This window comes from Antechinus flavipes, chromosome 1, assembly GCF_016432865.1.
Source record: "Antechinus flavipes isolate AdamAnt ecotype Samford, QLD, Australia chromosome 1, AdamAnt_v2, whole genome shotgun sequence".
NCBI classification, from domain to species: domain Eukaryota; kingdom Metazoa; phylum Chordata; class Mammalia; order Dasyuromorphia; family Dasyuridae; genus Antechinus; species Antechinus flavipes.
The window spans coordinates 123300870-123321956 of record NC_067398.1 but is presented as its reverse complement, the minus strand read 5'-3'; the positions used below and the strand labels follow the sequence as shown (position 1 = coordinate 123321956).

The following is a 21087-nucleotide window of genomic DNA, read 5'->3' as shown; positions in this document are numbered from 1 at the left end:
CACAGCCATTATAGATTAAGGTTAAGAACAAAAGGACTAGATGATCTCTAAGATCTTACCAGTTCTATCTAAAATTCTATGATTTCAATCCTGAAATTATTCAGCTCCAGTCTAGAAAAAGTTGTTGAAAAAATGAGGCTCAGAACTAGGAAAGGAGTTCATTGTGGCAATATACTTTCTCTACCTGTTTCTTAGGCTACCTGAGACCAAACTTCTCAGCTTGCTTCATTCTAGATTGCTTTTCACTTTGCCTTTTCTCTTAGTAAAGACCACTTTCTCTGTTTGCCTCCTTACAGAGCCACTTGTCTATACTTCCTTATAAAAGAGTATTAAAGATCAACAAAGTCATATAATTCCATGTGAGTTCCAAAATTTGCAGGAAAACAGTGACTAGGAAATATTGGGTGGTGAGGGGAGCCAAAGCATCAACAAATAAATCTCTGAATCTCTGAATTTAGGTACCACTTGAAGAAACCAAACTCAAATGTCAAGAGCCACCATATTTGAAGCAGAAACTCTGGCACAAAAAGGTGAGCCCCAAATCTCATCTTTGGCTATGTGAAACTCAAAGTGTGAAGGAGAATCAGTTTCTATCAGCAGTCAGAGTGTTCCAAAAAGCTTCCCTTTAAATCCCCTTTCCACACTCCATACACAACATACACAACATCTTCCCCACCTCCATTAACCAGTTCTAACTCTCAAACCTCTTAGAACCACCAGGAGGGAAAGCAGAATCATCTATGGCCTCTCATATATTGCTGGACAAGAAACAAAAAGGATGATTCCCTAGTATTGCACTCCAAGTAGGGAGTAAAATTGGAAGCCAATTCAAGGCAAGCTTTGTATGGTTGTAATCTTTCCTTTCCCAGCTCAGTTTAAAAGTTTTGGCTTAATTATTGAAGGAACAGAGCCCTACTGTTATTTAACATTTATAGTGATAAAACAAAACCATAGATTAGGAGAAACACAGGGAAACTGATGCTCTGACCTAGAAAAAAAAATTGTGGTTTATCAGCATTTCTAAAGTGAGAAACATGCTAAATACATAAACCTTTAACATTATTAGTAAAAACAAATTAATTTTATTTTTAATTTATGGAATAAAACAAGCATTTTCATAACATTAAAATAAAAAAGATGATTGCATGTGAAATTGCAAATCTATTATATACAACTTGTTATTCATTTCAAACATACAACAAAATTATCATGTAAATTTCTTTTTCTCCTCTTTACATCCTTCTATTTATCACTTCTTTCTATGAAAGCAGATAGCATCTTTCTGCATGTGTCCACTCTTCATATATCCTTTATATTAATTTAGATATTTATAACTAACTAAATAACTAAATTGCTCAAAGTCATTCTTAAAACAATATTGCTTTAACTACATACAATGTTCTCTTGGTTCTGCTTATTCACTCTATCTTATTTTATGCAAGTCCTTCTATGTTTTTCTAAAATCATTGAGTTTATCATTTCTTATAACACTGTAGCATTCCATCACAATCATATACCACAACTTGTTCAGCCATTTCCCAATTAATGAGCATTCCCGCAATTTTCAATTATTTGACACTACAAAAGGAGCTGCTATGAAAAGGAAAAAGCTTTTCCTTTTTAAAAAATAATTATCACTTAGTAATGATATTGTTAGGTTAATGAGCATAGGTAGTGTAATTAACTCTGTAAAAGCAATTTTTAATATTCATTTTTAAAACTTTGAGTTCCAAATTCTCTCCCTTCATCCCTTTCTGTTCCTCTGATTGAAAAGGCAAGTGATTTTATAAAGATTATGCATGTGTAGTCATGCAAAGCATATTTTCATATTAGTCATGTTGTGAAAGAAAACATAGACACCTCCAAAAAACTCAAGAAAAATAAAGAAAGCTTAAAAATATCATGCTTCATTCTATATTCAGACACCATTAATTCTTTCTCTGGAGATGAATAGGATTTTTCATCATAAATTCCTTCAGAATTGTCTTAAATCATTTTATTGCTGAAAATAGTTGTCATTCACAATTGACAATCTTACAGTATTGCATTTACTTTGTACAAAGTACATTTCACTTTGCATCATTTCATATGTCTTTCATGGTTTTTCTGAGAGCATACTGCTCATCTTTTCTTATAGCACAATATTCCATTACGATCACATACTACAATTTGTTCAGCCATTCCTCAATTGATGTATATCCCCTCAATCTCCAATTCTTTTCATCAGGAAAAAAAAAGCTGCTATAAATATTTGTGTACATATAAGTCCTTTTCCTTTTTGTTTTTAATCTCTTCTTGGTTACAGACCTAGTAGTGATACTCTAAGTTAAAGCAAATGGATGGTTTTACAATCCTTTGGACATAGTTCTAAATTGCTCTACAGAATGCTTGAATTCATTCACAACTCAGCCAATGATGTATTAATGTCTCATTTTCCCACATCCCCTCCAACATTTGTTATTTCCTTTTTCAGTCCTATTAGCCAGTCTAATAGATATGAGGTAGTACCTCAGAATTGTTTTAATTTGCATTACTAAAATCAATTGTGATATAGAGCATTTCTTCATAGCTATAGATGTTTGATTACTTCATCTGAAAAGGATTCATAATTTTTTTTTGGCTGATTTATCAATTGGGAATGGCTCTTAGTTTATAAATTTGGCTCAGTTCTCTCAAATTGAGAAATGAGGTTTTTTTTTTTTTCACAGAAACTTACCTCAATTTTTTTTTTCAGTTACTATTGCTAACTGTATTTCCTGCTATCTTATTCCACAATGTCATTTGCTCAATTCTCCCTTTTGTTTCATCTTGTCTCTTCACAAAAATGTTTTGATTCCGACCACCATCTCCTTCCTTTTTATCACCCCAGACCTTCTTTTATCCCTTTCTCTTCCTACTTTTCTGTAAGGGAGGATAGATTTTTATACCCAATTAAGTATGCTTGTTATTCCCTTTTTGAACTAATTCTGCTGAGAGTAAGGTTTACTCCCTCCTTTCCATTTCCCTTATCGTCCTCTCTATTGTGAAAGCTTTTTCTTGTCTCTTTTTATGTCAGATAATTTACTCCCATTCAACCTCCCCCTTTCCCTTTCTCCAACTGCATTCCTCTTTCAGCCTTTAATTTTTTAAATATATCATCCCTTCATATTCAACTAACCTGTGCCCTCTGTCTGTAAATATTCTTTTTAACTACCCCAAGAATGAGAAAGTTCTTATGAGTTACAAGTATCACCTTCCCATATTGGAATTTAAGGAATTCAATTTTATTAAACCCCTTATGATTTCCCTTTCCTATTTACCATTTCATGCTTCTCTTGAGTCTTATATTTGAAAGTCAAATTTTCTATTCAGTTCTAATTTTTTCATAAAAAAAGATATTGAAATGCTCGAAAGTCTTCTATTTTATTGAATATCAATTTTTCCCCCTGAAGGATTATACTCAGTTTTGCTGGTAGGTGATTCTTGATTGAAATCCTAGCCTCCTTTACTTTACAGAATATCATATTTTGTGCCCTCTGATTCTTTAATATAGAAGTTGCTAAGTTTGGTATTATCTTGAATGTAGCTCCAGGATATTTGAATTGCTTCTTTGTGGCTGCTAGCAATATTTTCTCCTTAACCTGGGAGTTCTGGAATTTGACTATAATATTTTTAGGAGTTTTCATTTTGGGATTTCTTTTAGGAGGTGATCAGTATAGTCTTTCAATTTCTTTTTTATCCTGTAGTTCTAGATAATCAGAGCAGTTTTCCTTGATTATTTCTTAAAAGATGATGTCTAGACTCTTTTTTTTAATTATAACTTTCAGATAGTCCAATAATTTTGAAATTATCTCTCCTAAATCTATTTTCTAGGTCAGTTGTTTTTCTAATTAGATATTTCACATTATCTTCTATTTTTTCATTCTTTTGGTTCTGTTTTTATTATTCTTTGATTTTTTCATAAAGTCATTAGCTTCCATTTGTTCATTTTTAATTTTTAAATAATTATTTTCTTCAGTGAGCTTTTGGACCTCCTGTTTCATTTTATCAAGTCTACTTTAAAAGGAGCTTTTTTCTTCAGTGAATTTTTCCTCTATTTTCCATTGGATCAATCCTGTTTGGTTTTCAAGGCATTCTTCTCCTCATTGGCTTTTTGTACTTCCTTTACTTTTATCTTAGTCTGTTTTTTTTTTTTTATGTCTCTTTTACCAAGCTGTTGACTTATTTTTCATTATTTTCTATCACCACTTTCATTTCTTTTCCCATTTTTTCCTTTTACTTCTCATCCTTGGTTTTCAAAATCCTTTTCGAACCCTTCCATGGCTATTGTAGTGGTCTTTAAGAGCTCAAAGCATATGAGCCCTTTGATCTCAGAGGCCAGATGAATGAGGTGGGAGACTTATAGAGTGTGAAAAGAACTCCAGTTTATTATGCTGTACAGCCTTGTTGATAAACATTTTTTTATTATTATAACTTTTTATTGACAGAACCCATGCCTGGATAATTTTTTTTACAACATTATCCCTTGCACTCACTTCTGTTCTGACTTTTCCCCTCCCTCCCTTCACCTCCTCCCCCTGATGGCAAGCAATCCTATACATGTTGAATATGTCACCGTATATCCTAGATACAATATATGTGTGCAGAACCGAAGTACTCTTGTTGCACAGGAAGAATTGGATTCAGAAGATAAAAAATAACCTGGAAAGAAAAACAAAAATGCAAACAGTTTATATTCATTCCCAGTGTTCTTTCTTTGGGTGTAGCTGCTTCTGTCCATCCTTGATCAATTGAAACTGAGTTAGATCTCTTTGTCGAAGAAATTCACTTCCAGTTGATATACATTTTTGCAAGCATGATCAGCGAATGAACAGTAGGCAATCCCCAATCTCCTGAATCTGACCTTTCTCATTCTGATATCTCTAAAGAAAATACTCCCCTTTCCAACTTTGTCTATCAAAATATTACCCATTTTATCATAATTTTTATAATAGCTTTTAATTTTTCAAAATACATGCAAAGATAGTTTTCAACATTCACCCTTGCAAAACTTTGTGTTTCCCCTTTCCTCTACCCTTCCCTTCTCCCCTAGACAGTAAATAATTCAATATAGGTTAAACATGTCCAATTCTTCTCAAGATAAAATCTTATCCATTTTAGAGCATTTAAAATGCTATTCCCTGGACAAAATGCTGGATTTGGAGTCAGATATATTCAGTACAAATCTTGACTCTACCAAAAAATGTTAGGGAGCTGGGAACCCTTTTAAGAATGGTACAGATTCGGGTTCTTCCTCTTCTACCTTCCCCTCCTAAAATCTGGAACCACATTCTGTTGCTTCCACTCCTGCAATATCTCTTGCTCCCTCTTTAATCTTGGGCAATCTCATTTTTTTCTCTAGGTTTATTTCCATATCTGAAGAATGAGAACATTGAACCTAGTGATCGCTAATATCCCACCCAGCTCTAAAAATTTTGATCATTCACCTTTACTAGTAAATAATTATTGAGCAATTGTGAAAAAAACTCAACAACAAAAATGGATATTTGTTTAACATACATTATACAAATGTACTGTTATTCAAACATATCATATACATTTAAAGCAGACATCAAATAGAAATTAAAATTGTGTGTGGTGAATGCCTATACACAGAGAAATCTGAGCCCTATTGACAGGCTTTTATGAGGCAACTAAGATGCACAATAGAATATAGGACTGGGAGCCAGGAAAACCTGAGTTCAAATTCAGCCTCACACATTCAATAGCCATGGGACCCTGGACAAGTCATGTAACCTTTATCTGCCTCCGTTCCCTCATCCATAAGATAAAGATAATAATAACACATGCCTAAGATATGATAAATATAAAATTAGAGAAGATTAAAGAAATAATGTTTAACATTCAAAAATATTTTATTAACTAGTGATTTTAAACTTCTTATTTTTCTTTTGAGAGCAATGTGGGTAATTATATTTTATTAGTTTAGAAAAATACCTGTGTATCTCCTGGGAATTAGTGAAGACTTTAAATAATAATTATTTATTAGTAATAAGTTGTTCAATTAATCTGATTAATATGATAGCCAAAGAAGTGAATTTTTTTAAAAAAACTTTTTATTGGAAGATACACAACAATTAAATGATAGGTTATAATGGTCAATGAACATAATAATAATGAACATTTATATAGCCCTATACAAATATCATCTCTTTTTTTGTTGTTGCAACAACCCTAGAAATTGTTGCTATTAGGTAGGTGCTGTAATTATTCCTATTTTACAGACAAGAAAACTGAGACAGATAAAGCTTGTGTGACTTGTCCAGATTCCCATAGCTAATAAGTATCTGCTACTGAATTTGAATTTGGGTCAGATCCAATATTCTATCCACTATATCACCTTTGTGATTGTTTTTCAGTCGTATCCAACTCTCTGTGACCCCATTGGCGTGTGTGTCTGTGTGTGTGTGTGTGTGTGTGTGTGTGTGTGTGTCTGTGTGTGTATTTATTTTTTGGCAAAGACCCAGAAATGGTTTACCATTCCCTTCTCCAGCTCATGTTAGAGATGAGGAATTGAGGTTAAATGACTTGCCCAGCATCACACTGCTAGTGTCTGAGGCCAGATTTGAACTCAAGAAGTTGAGTTTTCCTGACTTCAGGCCAGCCACGATATTCACCACTAGGTGCAATGTATAGAGCACGAAAATGGCAAAAACAACTGTATCAGCTAGTTGTCTCATGAAAGGTACTTCATCAGGAGTCACATTTCTTTTTTTTTTTAATATTTTATTTTATTTTATTTAATAATTACTTTATATTGACAGAATCCATGCCAGGGTAATTTTTTTACAACATTATCCCTTGCACTCGTTTCTGTTCCGATTTTTTCCCCTCCTTCCCACCCCCTCCCCTAGATGGCAAGCAGTCTTATATATGTTAGATATGTTGCAGTATATCCTAGATACAATATATGTTTGCAGAACTGAACAGTTCTCTTGTTGCACAGGGAGAATTGGATTCAGAAGGTAAAAATAACCCGGGGAAGAAAAACAAAAATGCAGATAGTTCACATTCGTTTCCCAGTGTTCTTTTCTTTGGGTGTAACTGCTTCTGTCCATCATTTATCAATCGAAACTCAGTTAGGTCTCTTTGTCAAAGAAATCCACTTCCATCAAAATATGTCCTCATACAATATTTTTGTTGAAGTGTATAATGATCTCCTGGTTCTGCTCATTTCACTTAGCATCAGTTTATGTAACGCCAAGCCTCTCTGTATTCATCCTGCTGGTCATTTCTTACAGAACAATAATATCAGGAGTCACATTTCTCTGAATACAGATATTCATTACACACAATTTAAAAACAATAACAAAAGGGAATTGCTTCTAATTTCAAACTAGCAGGAAGTTTTCATTGTAAATGCATTTGTCTTCCTTTACATTCTTGTGCTTAATGGATGGTATAATGCCTTAAGTTTCCTATTTTTGTTTGTGCATTTTAGTTAGGTTTTGCTTTGTTTTGGTTTGTTTTGGTATATGAGCATGAGAAGTGGCAGGAAAACCAGATTGTAGAATGCAGGAAGGGAGTAAGAAAGGAAGGTCTAGAAAATTAGCTTGGGGCCAGGATGTGAAGGGCTTTAATGTCAGATAAATTTAAGTGATCCCAGAAGTGATAGGGAACCATAAAAGTTTTTTGAAAAGGGAGTGTCATGGTCACATCTGAACTTTAGGGAAATCCTTTTGGCAGGTATGTGGAAGAACAATTGAAATGACTTGAGATGGGAAGGCTAAATGGGAAACAATTGCAATAGTCCTGGGGATAGATAATGAGAACCTGGATAAGTGGAAAGGAGATTTATTTGGGAAAAACTATAGATATAGAAGTGATAATATTTGGCAACTGTGGCCATGTGAGGTGAGTGTAAGTGATGTCAAGGATGACATAGAGAAGTTTTGAACTTGGACAACTTGGAGAATGGTACAAAGTAAGTTGAAGAAAGGGTTGGGGTTTAAAGGAAAGATAATATAGTGAAATCTACAATGTAAATTGAAACCCATCCATACCTGCTCATCCAGAGCACCTTACTCTGTGAAGAAAGAAGAAATTAGAAGGAGAAGAAGAAGGAAAAAAAAAGGAGAAAGAAGAATTAGAAGAAGAAATATAAAAAAAGAAAAAAGATTGGAAGGATGAAAGGGGGAGAGAATTCAGAACTGAAATTTTTATTAAATCAAATTGGTTCAGAATTTGAGTAAGAAGATGTGCATGGACCTAATGTTGGACAGTAAAAGATGGCTATGTTAGACAATTCTTGGAGTGGTTTTAGTGGGAAAAGGAGTGGAATATGATCCATCTTTCTACACTCCTAATCAGTAGATCTTGTCAGTTTTCCCTGAGGTCATACTATGATCCTTCAGAGTTTCAGAAACCCTACTTAGAGACTACAGTTCTAAATCAACGATCTTCTATCTTGAATTTATTTCTATTTAACTGCACCACTCTTTCCATGTTTGTCTCTACTCCCCATCAACTGAAAGCTTCAATTCTTTGCATAAGCTTTCAAAAGTCTTCATCTACTGATGTAATGTTTATCTCATGTCTTCTACAGAAAAATGATTTTCTCTCACTGGCATTACTCATCATGTTCCAGAGAGTTTCTGGTAAGTTCTTACTAACACCCACCCTTCAGAAAAAGACATTTACTAGTTATTTCCTAAAAATCAGTCTGTTTGTACTTTTGCAGCTTGGGCTTCTGATAGGGAATTGACTAGGCAATAATGGATTAAATTCATTTGTAAGGTCCAAAAGTTGGGGACCTGTTTCTACTAGTTAATAACACAAATTTCAGTTATATCAATGTTTTGCTTGGCAATAACATTAAGGCCACTGATGCAATTTACAATAGACTCTTCACAGTTATTTATTTGCCCAAAGATAATAACAGTAACCCATCAGTAATGTATTTAGTTATTCCAACATATGTAACAGTTTTTCATTGCTTGGGAATAAGTAATGGAGGACTAACAAGATCCTAGTCCTTAAGGAGTTAGCAACTAAATAAGAGAAAGAAAATAAAGAAGTATAAATGTATGGCTAGATGTAATTACATTTATTTCAAGAAAGCATTGAGGAGAAAGGATGAGTCAGAGGTTGTGCTGACAAATTGGACAATGTTTTTGGCAGAAGCTGGAAGGAAAAAAAATTGTTATTATTATTATTATTATTATTTTTATAGACAGGAGAAGCACCTTGGCAGAGTAGAATGAATGTTGCATTTGGAATACAAAGAATTGAGTTTGAATGCCAGATCTTCCACTTACTATCTATATCTAATCCAAATTCAATAAACATTTATTTAGTGTTCACCCTGTCAGGCACTGTGTTAAGTGCTGGGAATACAATTACTAAAAAGAAAGACAGTTTCTGTCCTGAAATAGCTTATGATCCCATGGGGAGGGGGAAGACAAAGCCCAAAAGGAAGCAGAAAAGTGGGAAGAGAGAATGAGGGAGTACCCAGAACCATACATCTTACTCATAGAGTTGAAACCAGGTAAGTCAGCAGATTCAAAGTGTACCTCAGATTTCCCAGTCATCCTTCTGCTCCCATCATCAATATCCTCAAAGGTCTGTTTTCAGTTAACTTTTTTCTTTCCATACTCCCTCTTAGGGATCTTATATATAATTATAGATTCAACTATAGCTTCGATGCAGATGACTCCCAATTCTAGATATCCAATCTCAGCCAATCATTATACAAAACATTTACATGTCTCAGCAGCACTTGATACTCAAAATGGAACTCATCACCTTCCCTAAACCTTCTTCTGTTGGAATCCTTACTAACTGCTAAGTAGTTAGAGTTGATCTAATCTTACAAAAAGATGTTTTGGGCAGAACCTGAAACAAGGTACTAAGTAGAACTACCCATAATCCCTCTCTCTGGAAGGAGCATAAATAGGCCAATGGGCCAGTCGGAGAGTTCTAGAGAGGAAGACGCTACAAGTCGAGATTTCACTGGAATGACATGAAGAAAAGAAGGAGATGTTGGAATCACCTAATTCCTCCTGCTGTGAAATATCATACTCAGAATTGTAATTAACTCCATTCTCATCTGATTTGTCCTCCTTTTCACCTAGTAAAGTTGGCACTTCCTCCTGTACTTTCCTTTTCATCATTCTATCACTTAAATAACTTCTTATAGCCAATTGTATTACATTATATGTATTAATTATTGAGTTAGGCCCATTTTTATCATAGAATTGACAAAGATCCTCTCCAACCAATTTCCATTCATTTAGATCTAATTCCTTATCAAGAGAGAAACAAGGACATATGTCCTTTACAGTTTGTAAAAGTTCAGTGATTTGCTGTAAACTTATAATTAAACCTTGGCTTTCCATAATTTTGACAATGCTCTCTAAACATTTTCCTTGAACAGAAACAGACTGTTTTCTAAATATCTGTCCCATCTTAGCTGAAATTCTACTTTAACTCTTCTAACAAAATTTCTTTGTTGCACTCACCCTAATTTCTGGGTTGAAGTTTTTTCCACTGGATCAGGATCAGAGGCTTTTCCACTTGAATCAGGATCGGAGCTTTTCCACTGAAATCCACTGAGGGGTCTGTTTGTCCCACGTTCAGGGCGCCAAAATGTGGTGATCTTTTTCTTCTCAAAAAGCAGCCAGGTGATAAAAGTTCAGATCTTTTATTATCCCAATATAGCCCGGTTAGCTTAGAGGCCTATCTCTCTGCTTGGTTCCAAGAGCTCTCTCCAAATGTCTTTAAATCCAAAGGTCTGGGCCTTCAGCCTCTGTCTCTGCTTTCTTCAGTCTCCAGCCAGCTCCAGTCTTCATGTCATTCCAGTGAAATCTCGACTTGTAGCGTCTTCCTCTCTAGAACTCTCCGACTGGCCCATTGGCCTATTTATGCTCCTTCCAGAGAGAGGGATTATGGGTAGTTCTACTTAGTACCTTGTTTCAGGTTCTGCCCAAAACATCTTTTTGTAAGATTAGATCAACTCTAACTACTTAGCAGTTAGTAAGGATTCCAACATTCTTCTTCCTCCAAACTTCTGTATTTCTGTGAATGGCATCACTATTCTACCAATCACAATCTTGAAACAAGTCTTATTTTCTCTCTCTTTCTCATCACTCTCAAACACACCAGTCAGGTTGATAACATCCCTCAGAGACAACTAGATGGTACGATGGGTGGACTTGGAGCCTGAAAGACCTGAATTTAAATCCTGTGTCAGACAGTTTCTAGCTATGTGATCTCAGACCGGTCATGACTTCCTTGTCTTAATTTCTTCATCTATAAAATGGATTATCATGAAGATAAAATGAGATATTTGTAAAGAGCTTTGCAAACCTTAAAGGACTTTAAACATGCTAGTTACTTGTTATATTCATACTATATATTTTCACCTGACCTCTGACGTGTTTTTTTCCCCTCTACATTTTGTCCTGGTACTAAAATAATCTTACTAATACAAACATTTGACTCTGTTGTGGTGGTTATCCTTCATTCATGAAGAAGACCAAAAATTATATCAGTATGTTAGAGTCAAGTTGCAACATGTCTGACTGTGGCTGATCAGACCAATATGGCCTCAGAATGCTCTGCCACAGATCAGTCACTAGTAGTCCAAAAGAACATATAGGGTAGATACTCTAACTTTGTGCATCTTGTATTTCTTCTGGACCAATTCAATTCTCCTTTGCTCATAGAGCACAACACCTTCTTTGATGAGTGAGTACCATGGTGGGCAGTACTGTTCCAGTTTCTATTGTGCCATACTGTGATGACCATGTATTTTAAAATCCACCAGAGTCAGGAAGTCAGGATAAGGGGAAATCCTTGATCTTTATTCTTTGCAGTGGTGAAGGGGAATGGTACTGCGAAGTAAGAGCAATCACCACACAAATCCTGCCAGCAGTGCCTCTGGCTCTCACACCCCACCCACAAATCCTTTATGCAATCTCCTTATACAACACATCAAACTTGCACAGAGAGTGGGCAGGACCATTCTTTCTCCAAGCATATATTAATAGAGTATTGTCCAATTGCTAATTAGCCTTATGTGCTGGGGACCTTAGTGCATCTACTCAGCTTCAGTCCATTACAACATACGATTAATTCTAAAGCTCTTAAGAGAGAGACCTTGAGAGAGCTCTTTTATTGCTTTTTCTCACCTTCTTGTGAGCACTTGCCATGTGTGAGTTCTCCATAAAATTTTATGCAAGTGAATGTTTGGTATTTGAACAATGTAGCCAGTGGAGTTGTGCTCTCTGCAGTAGACTAGTGAATGCTTAACAGTTTAGTTTGAGAAAGGACCTCAACATCTGGTTTCTTCTTCTGCCAGATGATCTTCAGAACCTTCCTAAGGCAATTCAGATGCAAGGGATTCAGTTCTCTGAAGCTGAAATGCAAGAAAGTGTGAATCGATTCTCTTCTCCTGTGTTAATTTTGGCCTAATAATTAATATTCAAAACACAGGTACTCCATCAGACAAAACAACATCATTCATATATGGAACCACTGGTCATGGCAAATGGAGAAGTTTTGAATAGTGTGGACAAGTTCACTTTCCTTGGCAATATACTTTCCAGGGATGTACAAACTGATAATGAGGGTGACACAAGTATTGTTAGAGCAGCTCAGTATTTAGGAGGCTCTGAAGGAAAATGTGGAAGAGAAGAGGTATTAGACCCGCTACCAAAATGAAAGTCTACAGAATCTTGTTCTGATCTCATTGTTGTATGCCTGTGAAATTTATCCCATTACTGTCCTGTGAGTCCCCATTGGTTCTAGAATAGAATGGAGCTTTTTTAGCCTGACATGTAGGTTCTTCTGCAATTTGCCTCCAAAATGCCTTTTTAAAAACCTTAATTTGCTCAGTCTTCAGTGAAGCTAAACTGGACTTAATTAAAAAAATTTTTTTTAGAGTTTCATCCCCTAGTTATCCTGCTGCTTCTTGCCTCCTTGCTATTGTAAAGGCCATTCACCATCCCTGCAATGCCCTCCTGATTTTTGAGTATTAAAGTCTGTCTTTTTCTGAAGATTTAGCTCAGATGCATCCTAAAAGAAGCCCTTCTTCATCATTTGGCTGAAAACATCTTGTTCTTCCAGGTTCTTTAAAGGACCTTGTTGGTTCTTTGCTTTCCCTCTGTAACATTTTATGTGAGATGATGCATATTTATTCATGTCTTGGACTTTTCCCTCATAATTCTCTGAAAGTAGGTACTATTTTATTTTTCATTTTTACATCAATGCAGAGGTTCTTAAGCTGAGATCCATGGATAAATTTCAGAGGTTCTGTGAATTTGCATAGCAAAAAATTACACTTATATTTTTACTTTGACTTTCTTTTATAATCTTGTGTATTTTATTTTAAGCATTTAAAATATGATTCTGAGAAGGTGTCTATGAGCTTCACCACACTGCCAAGAGGGTCCAGAACACACAAAAAGCAGTAAGAGTCTCTGGAGTAATGCCTAATACAGAAACTTAAATGTAGTAGGTAATCATTTATTGAAATGAATGATGAAGATGGGCCAAATGATTTTTAAGGTCTATTCCAAAACCAGAACTGGCTTATAGTGACTACAGTTTCTTTTTCTAAGTGTTCAAAAGCCACTCATTTATTAATATAGCATTATAAAATGACTTGAAGTCAAATCATTTATTTTCAGTTTGAAGAATTTCTTCTTTCCCTTTTTTTTCAAAATAGGGAGAACATTGGTGTTTCTTTGTTTTATGATAGCTTTCTTTCACCCTCTGTGATTTTTAAAAGATTATACTTTTAAAAGGTTATTCCACAAAAGTGGGATGTATTAAGTCTGGGATAGACATTTTGAATTCCCTAAGAGCAACCACCTTTTGCTATCTTCTTACTTGTCTTGGCATTTAAATGACTTCTTAAATGTATTTCTGTTTTATTCTTCCTAATCCTTATTTCATTCTCCTTAGTTGAGAAAACAGGAGCAAAATAGGATTTGAAGAGCTCCTTCTTTCCAGCGACCATTATCACAATCCTATTCCTTCCAAGCTGGGGTCCTATCACTTTTTCTCCTTCTGTTGCCCTAATATAGATTTTTAAAAGATCCCTTTTATTATTAGCTTTAGCAGCTGTCCTAAAAGAGCAAAGAAATAGGGTTTGGCATGGAATTTCAGCTAGAAAATCTGAGGTTTGGACAGGAGTTTATATTTGGTCTGGCAGAATATGGTGGTTGTTATATTTCTCCAACAATATACAATGGATAATTCTGAGTCATTTCTTAAGGCTCTTGAAGGCAATTACTGTAGAAAGACCACCTGCTTATTCTAGACTTACCACAGATTGAATTTGAAAACCTCTACCCCCAGTGAATTTTCATAAACTCATTAGCCATGAAACTTTTGAGTAAGTCAAAATGTTGTTCATCCTTTATTAAAGGAAATGCCTTGTTGAGAAAAAGTGGCTTTTGGCTGGTGCCTAATAACCACTATCCAATACTTTAAGGAAACAACTCATTCCCTCCCTTTCCTCCCAGAGATATCCATCTGCAAACAACCTTGGCAAAGACTGATGAACAAAGGCATAGCTAGGCAGAGTGCCCAGGGCTTTGCTTCAGGGTCCTGAAATTCAGAGGGTCCTAATAGCATTTATACTCATTCAGCAAGGTAGAAACAAAGAGCTTGGCATTGGATTAGAGAGAATAATTTGTTAAAATCAGAAGCTATTAGATGATATCACATCCTAGACAACCTCAACTCCATCCCCCAAGGCAGAGTGGTCTTTCTACATCTCTGGGTTTCTACCTGAGAATCACTATATAAATGAAATCACAAAAATGAACCACACACAAAAATACAGATAGAGTAGCAAAAATTGAGGTGAAGGCCACTCTATAGACAATGGTTGCTGAGATGTGTGTTCACAGAACAATACACATAAAGTACTTTAATTATGGTCAACAATAATTTAATACTTTCTTCAATATTCAAGTGCTTGTGCTTTTCACCTTCTTTCCAGGTAATTTGGCTGAATTTGAACTCAGATTTTTTTCTTAGCAGATATCTGCTAAGTTGTCCATATTTATCACCATGAAGAAGCATTTCAAGTTTTATCATGGACCCCTCCAGCATCCTTCTCACATCCTACTTTCCACCTTCCTTTATAATCCTACTATTTAAAGTATATCAAAAGAGAAAATGTTTAGATTTAGTTGTAGATTAGCAGAGGTAATTCAGAACTTGGGGTAGGAGGAAAACAAAAACACAAAATATATACAAAGATAGCATAGAAGACAGAAGAAGCTGGACCTGAAGTTCAAATCCAGCCACAGACATTTATTAGCTGCATAATTTTTGGCAAGTCATTTAACTTTTGACTGCCTCAGTTTCCTCAACTGTAAAATCAGAATATTATAATTATATTATAAGCCCTTTGACTCTAGTCTGTTGTGAGAATAAACTCAGATAATATTTGTAAAAGGTCTTAGTACAGTACCTGTCATATAATAAGTTTAATAAGTATTTGTTTTCTTTTACATTTAAAAAAATTTTTAAGAGTAAACCCCAGAGATAGAGACTAATAGGTGCTATTTTTTTCTAACTTGGTTTTCATCCTATGAGCATTCTCTTTTTCTCCCTCTTTCTCTGTGTAGTACACTATTTTAGATCTCTAAGATTCTCTGTAAAATGAAAGAGAATTGCTGTTTTCTCATTCATTTTGCTTCCTACATTCAGGAGCAAATACTCCTCTAAATCTAATTTTAGGATCACATAACCAAATGTGAGGTTATGAAATTATGATTTATTATCAGTAAATATTTAATTTGGATATCTATTTTATATCCTGTATATCCAAGTATAAAATACCCAAATTTGTATAAAAATTTCTTGGGCGAAAAAGGATTGTGAGTGGAAAGCCATAAATTAGTGTTTTTATGGCAAATCAATTTGTGTCTACAATGCAAGGGAAAAAGAGAGCCTATGCACAAAATTTAGGTTTCTAAATTCTACTTGTTGAAGGTATATTTTAGAGCTGATCAAGTCAGGGAGAGGGTTGGGGTGACTTGAGATGGGAAATTTATATCAGATTAATTTATGATGGTTGTGTTGGGAGGGGTGAGGAGAAAAGAAGCACCAAAATTGACTTTCCAGCTTCCTTTCTTTTTATAGGCCAGGCTCATCTCTGACATGTATCAATGCTATTTTACCAGCTTTCTTCATTTCCCAGGGAGAATTCTGGAACAAACGTTACCGGGATCTGATATATTCCCATCTATTCTTCAGGATCTTTGAGCAGTGTGGTTACAAAGGAGGAAGGAAGAAAAAAGAGAGTTTGATGTATTCCATGTTTATTTCTATAAATTTGTTGGACCTCTTTGCAGAAGTATCAGGGCCTGCTCTCCTAAAATTTGGCATTTATCTTCATTTCTCTCAGAGCTCAGAGACTTATTCCCTATACAAAGTAGCCTTGAGTTCTTGAAAGTTTTCATGGCAAAGTAAAGGAGCAAAAGTGCCATTATTTCTGATCTAAATAACTGACTTAATTCTTAATTATCCTAAACTCAAGCTCTAAAACATCCTGGAGGTGCAATAAATGGAACAACATTTACTCAGAACTTTTTTGATTGATGTTTCTTATTTAGGGATGTATTAATCTATTAAATGAGCAAGTAGGAAAATTCTAATATGGACATGCATTTGTACATTTTCCAAAAAGCTTTGTTTGTGCAGATGGAGGAATGGAACCTTGTTTTTATCTTCAATTGCTTCATTCCTGGGAGGAATTGATGAAATTCTTGTGGAAATAGGTGCCCCATCACCTCCACTTTTACCCTCACCTCAACGTGAAGGCTATCTTTACTTCCTGATGTCTGAAAATAGACTTTCCTTCCTCTCATAGGGAACTCTGGGTCACTGCTAAGGCTGATCGGATTACTTGTAAAAGGGGATCCTGTAGCTCCCAAGTGGGGGGATGGCTATGATAGGTTGGGAGCATAGTCTCTTTGAGTACACTGGGAGGTATTCTTTTTGCTTTCAGCTCCTTGTGAGCTTGCTACATCTAACCCCTAAGGTAGACCTTTCCTGCCTACATAGGGAGTGAAGGAAGGTCAGTTAGGACTTTGTCTCAGGCCACTGAGATTTCAGAACACTTAGCTCTTAGCAGGTTGAAACTACTGTGTTCACAGGAGATCATTATACATGAAAACAGCAAGATTATTCAAAGATCAATTCTGATGGACACTGCTCTCCTCAACAGTGAGATGATTCAGGCTAGTTCCAATAGTCTTGTGATGAAGAGAGTCCTTTGTACCCAGAGAGAGAACTGTGGGAACTGAATGTGGATCACAATATAGTATTTTCACACTTTTTGTTGTTGTTCGCTTGTATTTTGTTTTCTTTCTCATTTTTTCCTTTTTGATGTGACTTGATATTTGTGGAAATATTTATAGAAAAATTGCACATGTTTAATATATATTGAATCACTTGCCTTCTAGGGGAGAGGATAGGGGGAAAAGAGGGGAAAAAATTACAACACAAAGTTTGTAAGGGTGAATGTTGAAAATTATACATTTTTGTATTTTAAAAATAAAAAAAAAAAAAAAGCTTTGGGGCAGCTAGGTGGCCCAGTGGATAGAGCATCAGCCTGGAAGTCAGGAAGACCTGAGTTCAAATCTGATCTCAGACACTTAACACTTCCTAGTTATGTGACCCTGGGCAAGTCACTTCACCCCAATGGCCTCAGAAAAAATAAATAAATTAAAAAAGCAAAAGAAAATAAAAAGCTTTAATTTAAAAAAGGGTGTGGGGGGAGGAGAAAGTACTGTGTGCAGCATATGGTTACCAAAAATAATTATTTAAAATGAAGCATCATATTGTGGCTCCTCTCCTGGTTGCCTCCTTCAAGGTAGAGTGGCCAGTAGTCACATACCAGCTCATGTCTTCCTCATCCTATATCCTTTCTTCTCCCTCCTCCCCGCCAATTCCTTGCCCTATTGAAGTTTCCATCAAAGTAGCTGGGGCACTGTAAGCTATTTTGTGCTACTTGCTCAGGCATAAAATGGCTCTAATGGGAATCATAATTACCTTATCTGACCTTGTGGATTTTGCAAACACCTAAAAGTTTACAAATTGCTTTGTATTGAGTGATCTCATTTGCTCCTAGCAACTCTTGTGAGGCAGGTATTATTACTGCCTCCTCTGTTTTAAAGATAAGGTTAATGAGATTGAGAGGAATTAAGTGATTTTTCCAAGAAGTTAAAAATCTTAAATTATCTGAGGTAGGATTTAAACTCAGATTTTCCTTACTCTAGTTTTTGGGCAGCCTGGCAGCCTCTGATACTTTGGCTTAGTATCTTGATCTTAGCAATTGGGGAGCTTTTTATCTTTAAAAAAAAAACTAACCGGAAGCTTTCCAGTGGCATCTCAGGGAGGTAAGGACAAGAAGCAGCCAATGTAAATGAACAAGAAAGAAGGGGGAGCGAGAAAGTAGAAGAGAGGGATGAAGTAGGAAGAAATCAGAAGGAATATAGAGGGTAAGGAAAGGATGTCAAACATCCTTTTGAATATTTCATTATCTAAATCCCTGGTTAAAAGTTAGCTCTTTCCATGTGAGTCTGCAAAATGAGTAAGTCACAGAACAAAGGCAAAACTTCAAGCTTAGAGAGCTAAGCTCTTACACCCCAAACTTCTGCTAGAACTGACCCTGAGGCCAAATTCTTCCATTAGAAGTGGACTTGAAATGCCCCTTCTCTCGAATAGCTATTTCTAGTCACGAACAATAAAAGTTTTGAGCCAGATTCCCTTTCTCAGAACTTTGTGAATGAACTGGAAACCCCCTTCTCTGTTACAATTAAGAAATCCAAAACTATGGATGGAAATCCCACCTAGTTGTGCTAGATGGTGCTATAGGCTCATACATTAGTTGGCTCCCTTAGCTTCTTCCAGAGCGCTCAGTCTTCATCTCCACTGGATTCGAGGCTTCAAGGCATCAATAGTAGCACTTTCAAGGGACTACACCCTTGACTTTGGCAGGTCTGACCCCACAAATTTGCAGGACCTGACTGGAGCTAGCGACAGTAGCTGAGATCTGTGGGCAAAAGGTCTAGTTTCCTTCATTTTGGAAGCTGAATTTCCTGTATTTCTTCCTTAAAGGGATTGGGTACCATGATTCCATCAGAGATAGTTCAGAGCTGGCACTGAAGGTAAAGATTGCTCTCTTTGGCTGTTTTTTTCCTAGAGGGGAAATTCTTGGCGGGTTACAGGCATGTAATCACAAGTGCCAGGCTTCCTTATGATTATAGCTTGAGGAGGCTCTCCTTTCAACATAAGCCTGGTTTGGGGATGTCCCTTCAGCTCTCCTAGCCCTATTAGTTTCCAAAATAAGTAGCCAAATTTGCATTCCAAAGAAGACATAATAAGGCACATTCCTATAGCATTTTAAAGCTTGCAAAGTGATTTCCACTGTGATAAACTTGTGGGAATAGGTAGAATATTCCTATTTTAAAGATGAGAAAACTGAGGCTCTGATGGAACTCCAAATTAGACAGTTTGATGAAGTAGAAAGCATTGGATATAGAGACAGAACATTAGATTTGAATCCCAGTTCTATAAAATGATGGAGTAAAATACATTTTTTCCAAGGTTTTCCAGCGGCGAATACTATCATTTTAGAATTTTAAGATCCATGTTCTTTCCACCTTATTTTAGTACAGAGGCACACCCAGGTTCATCCTAAAGAGGGAGGGAGAGGTTGGCTAGTGTATAATAATTCCCCTTGTAACAGCTCACATTGGATGCTCCCTTGAGTAAGGGTGGGGCCAAAAAGAAATTTTAGCTCTTGTACTTCCTATGAGAAACCTGCTCCTACCCTTGTCTTTCAGAGGTTTATAAATACTTCCTTGGCACTGTTTTCTTGGGATACTTTCCAGCTCTACCAACCAAAAGAAGAGTTTAGAATAAACTGCTAAGACAATTCTGTCAGCATCCTTAAATTTCAGCAATGGACATATTAAGAGCAGTCACACCAACCTATTATGTGTTGAGACCACAAAGGCTATCCTGATTAAAAACAGTTTATATCGCCAACTGAGATTTCTATTTGTTCTGTTGGGTGTTAGTGGCTTTTATCCAAATTGGATTCATGGATTATAAAAACTGAAAGGGACATTGGAATTCATTTATTCCAACCTTATTTTACAGAGATGCCCACAGAGGGCAAGAGACTTGCCCACTCAGTGAGTGTCAGAGCTAGGATATAAAATCAGGTCTTGTAAACTTCAATGCTTTTTCCATGGGAATCTTACTTGAGAAATGGATAGGACATTGAACAGAAACCTATTGATGGGAAAGAAGTAAGGGAAAAACAAAGCCAGAATATGGAATGAGCTCAGGGAAGAAGAAAATAAAAGGCATGAAGGCACTATCAGAGAAGGGACTGTTGAACAAGAGGAGGGGAAGACAGGAAGAGAAGAGGACCAGAGACAAAACTTACTTACCTCATTGATGGTTTTTCCTAGGGTGAATCTCAGCAGTGCCTACAGTTTTCCCATCAACCCTATTTGAAACCATGGACCAGATGCATGGACCAGATCCATCCCAAATATCAAGATATTTCCCTGCCCTGTTCTAGTTATGTGAACTTTAAAGGGACTTATAATTTTTCCTCTGTTTGAAGGTAAGTTTTTTGTGGGCAAAGGTTGTACTTTCTTCTCCTCATTTCCCCAGCCTGCTTGGTACAAAGGTAGGTATTTAACAAATACTTAGTGTTACTCATAATGTTACTGTGAGGATCATATGAGATAATGCAAACCTTAAATTTTCCTTAGATATAAGTAATTATTTTGATTATTTCTATTGTTGTTATTGAGATTCTTAAGCAGTCAGGGACCTTGGGTTCTAAGCTGCCAGAGTATGGTATACTGGACCAAAGATAAGTTCCCATTAATTCAAATAATGAATATCCTGAAGTGTTACTGTAAACAAATTCATACTGCATATTTCCATTAGACTAGAACCAATGACTATTATATATATATATAAAACTATAACTATAACTATATATATATATATATATATATATATATATATATATATATATATAACTTCAAACAGTGC

General features: G+C 35.7%; 1 long non-coding RNA gene across 1 annotated transcript in view; it reads left to right on the top strand.

Annotated features, from left to right (window-relative positions):
* The first annotated feature begins 458 nt into the window (after nt 1-458).
* LOC127556795 (uncharacterized) overlaps nt 459-21087 on the top strand; it is a 127767-nt gene continuing 107138 nt past the window's right edge. The window contains exons 1-3 of the long non-coding RNA XR_007952508.1: nt 459-530; nt 8585-8636; nt 20490-20647. This is a non-coding gene — a long non-coding RNA (uncharacterized LOC127556795). The remainder of the gene's footprint in view (nt 531-8584; nt 8637-20489; nt 20648-21087) is intronic.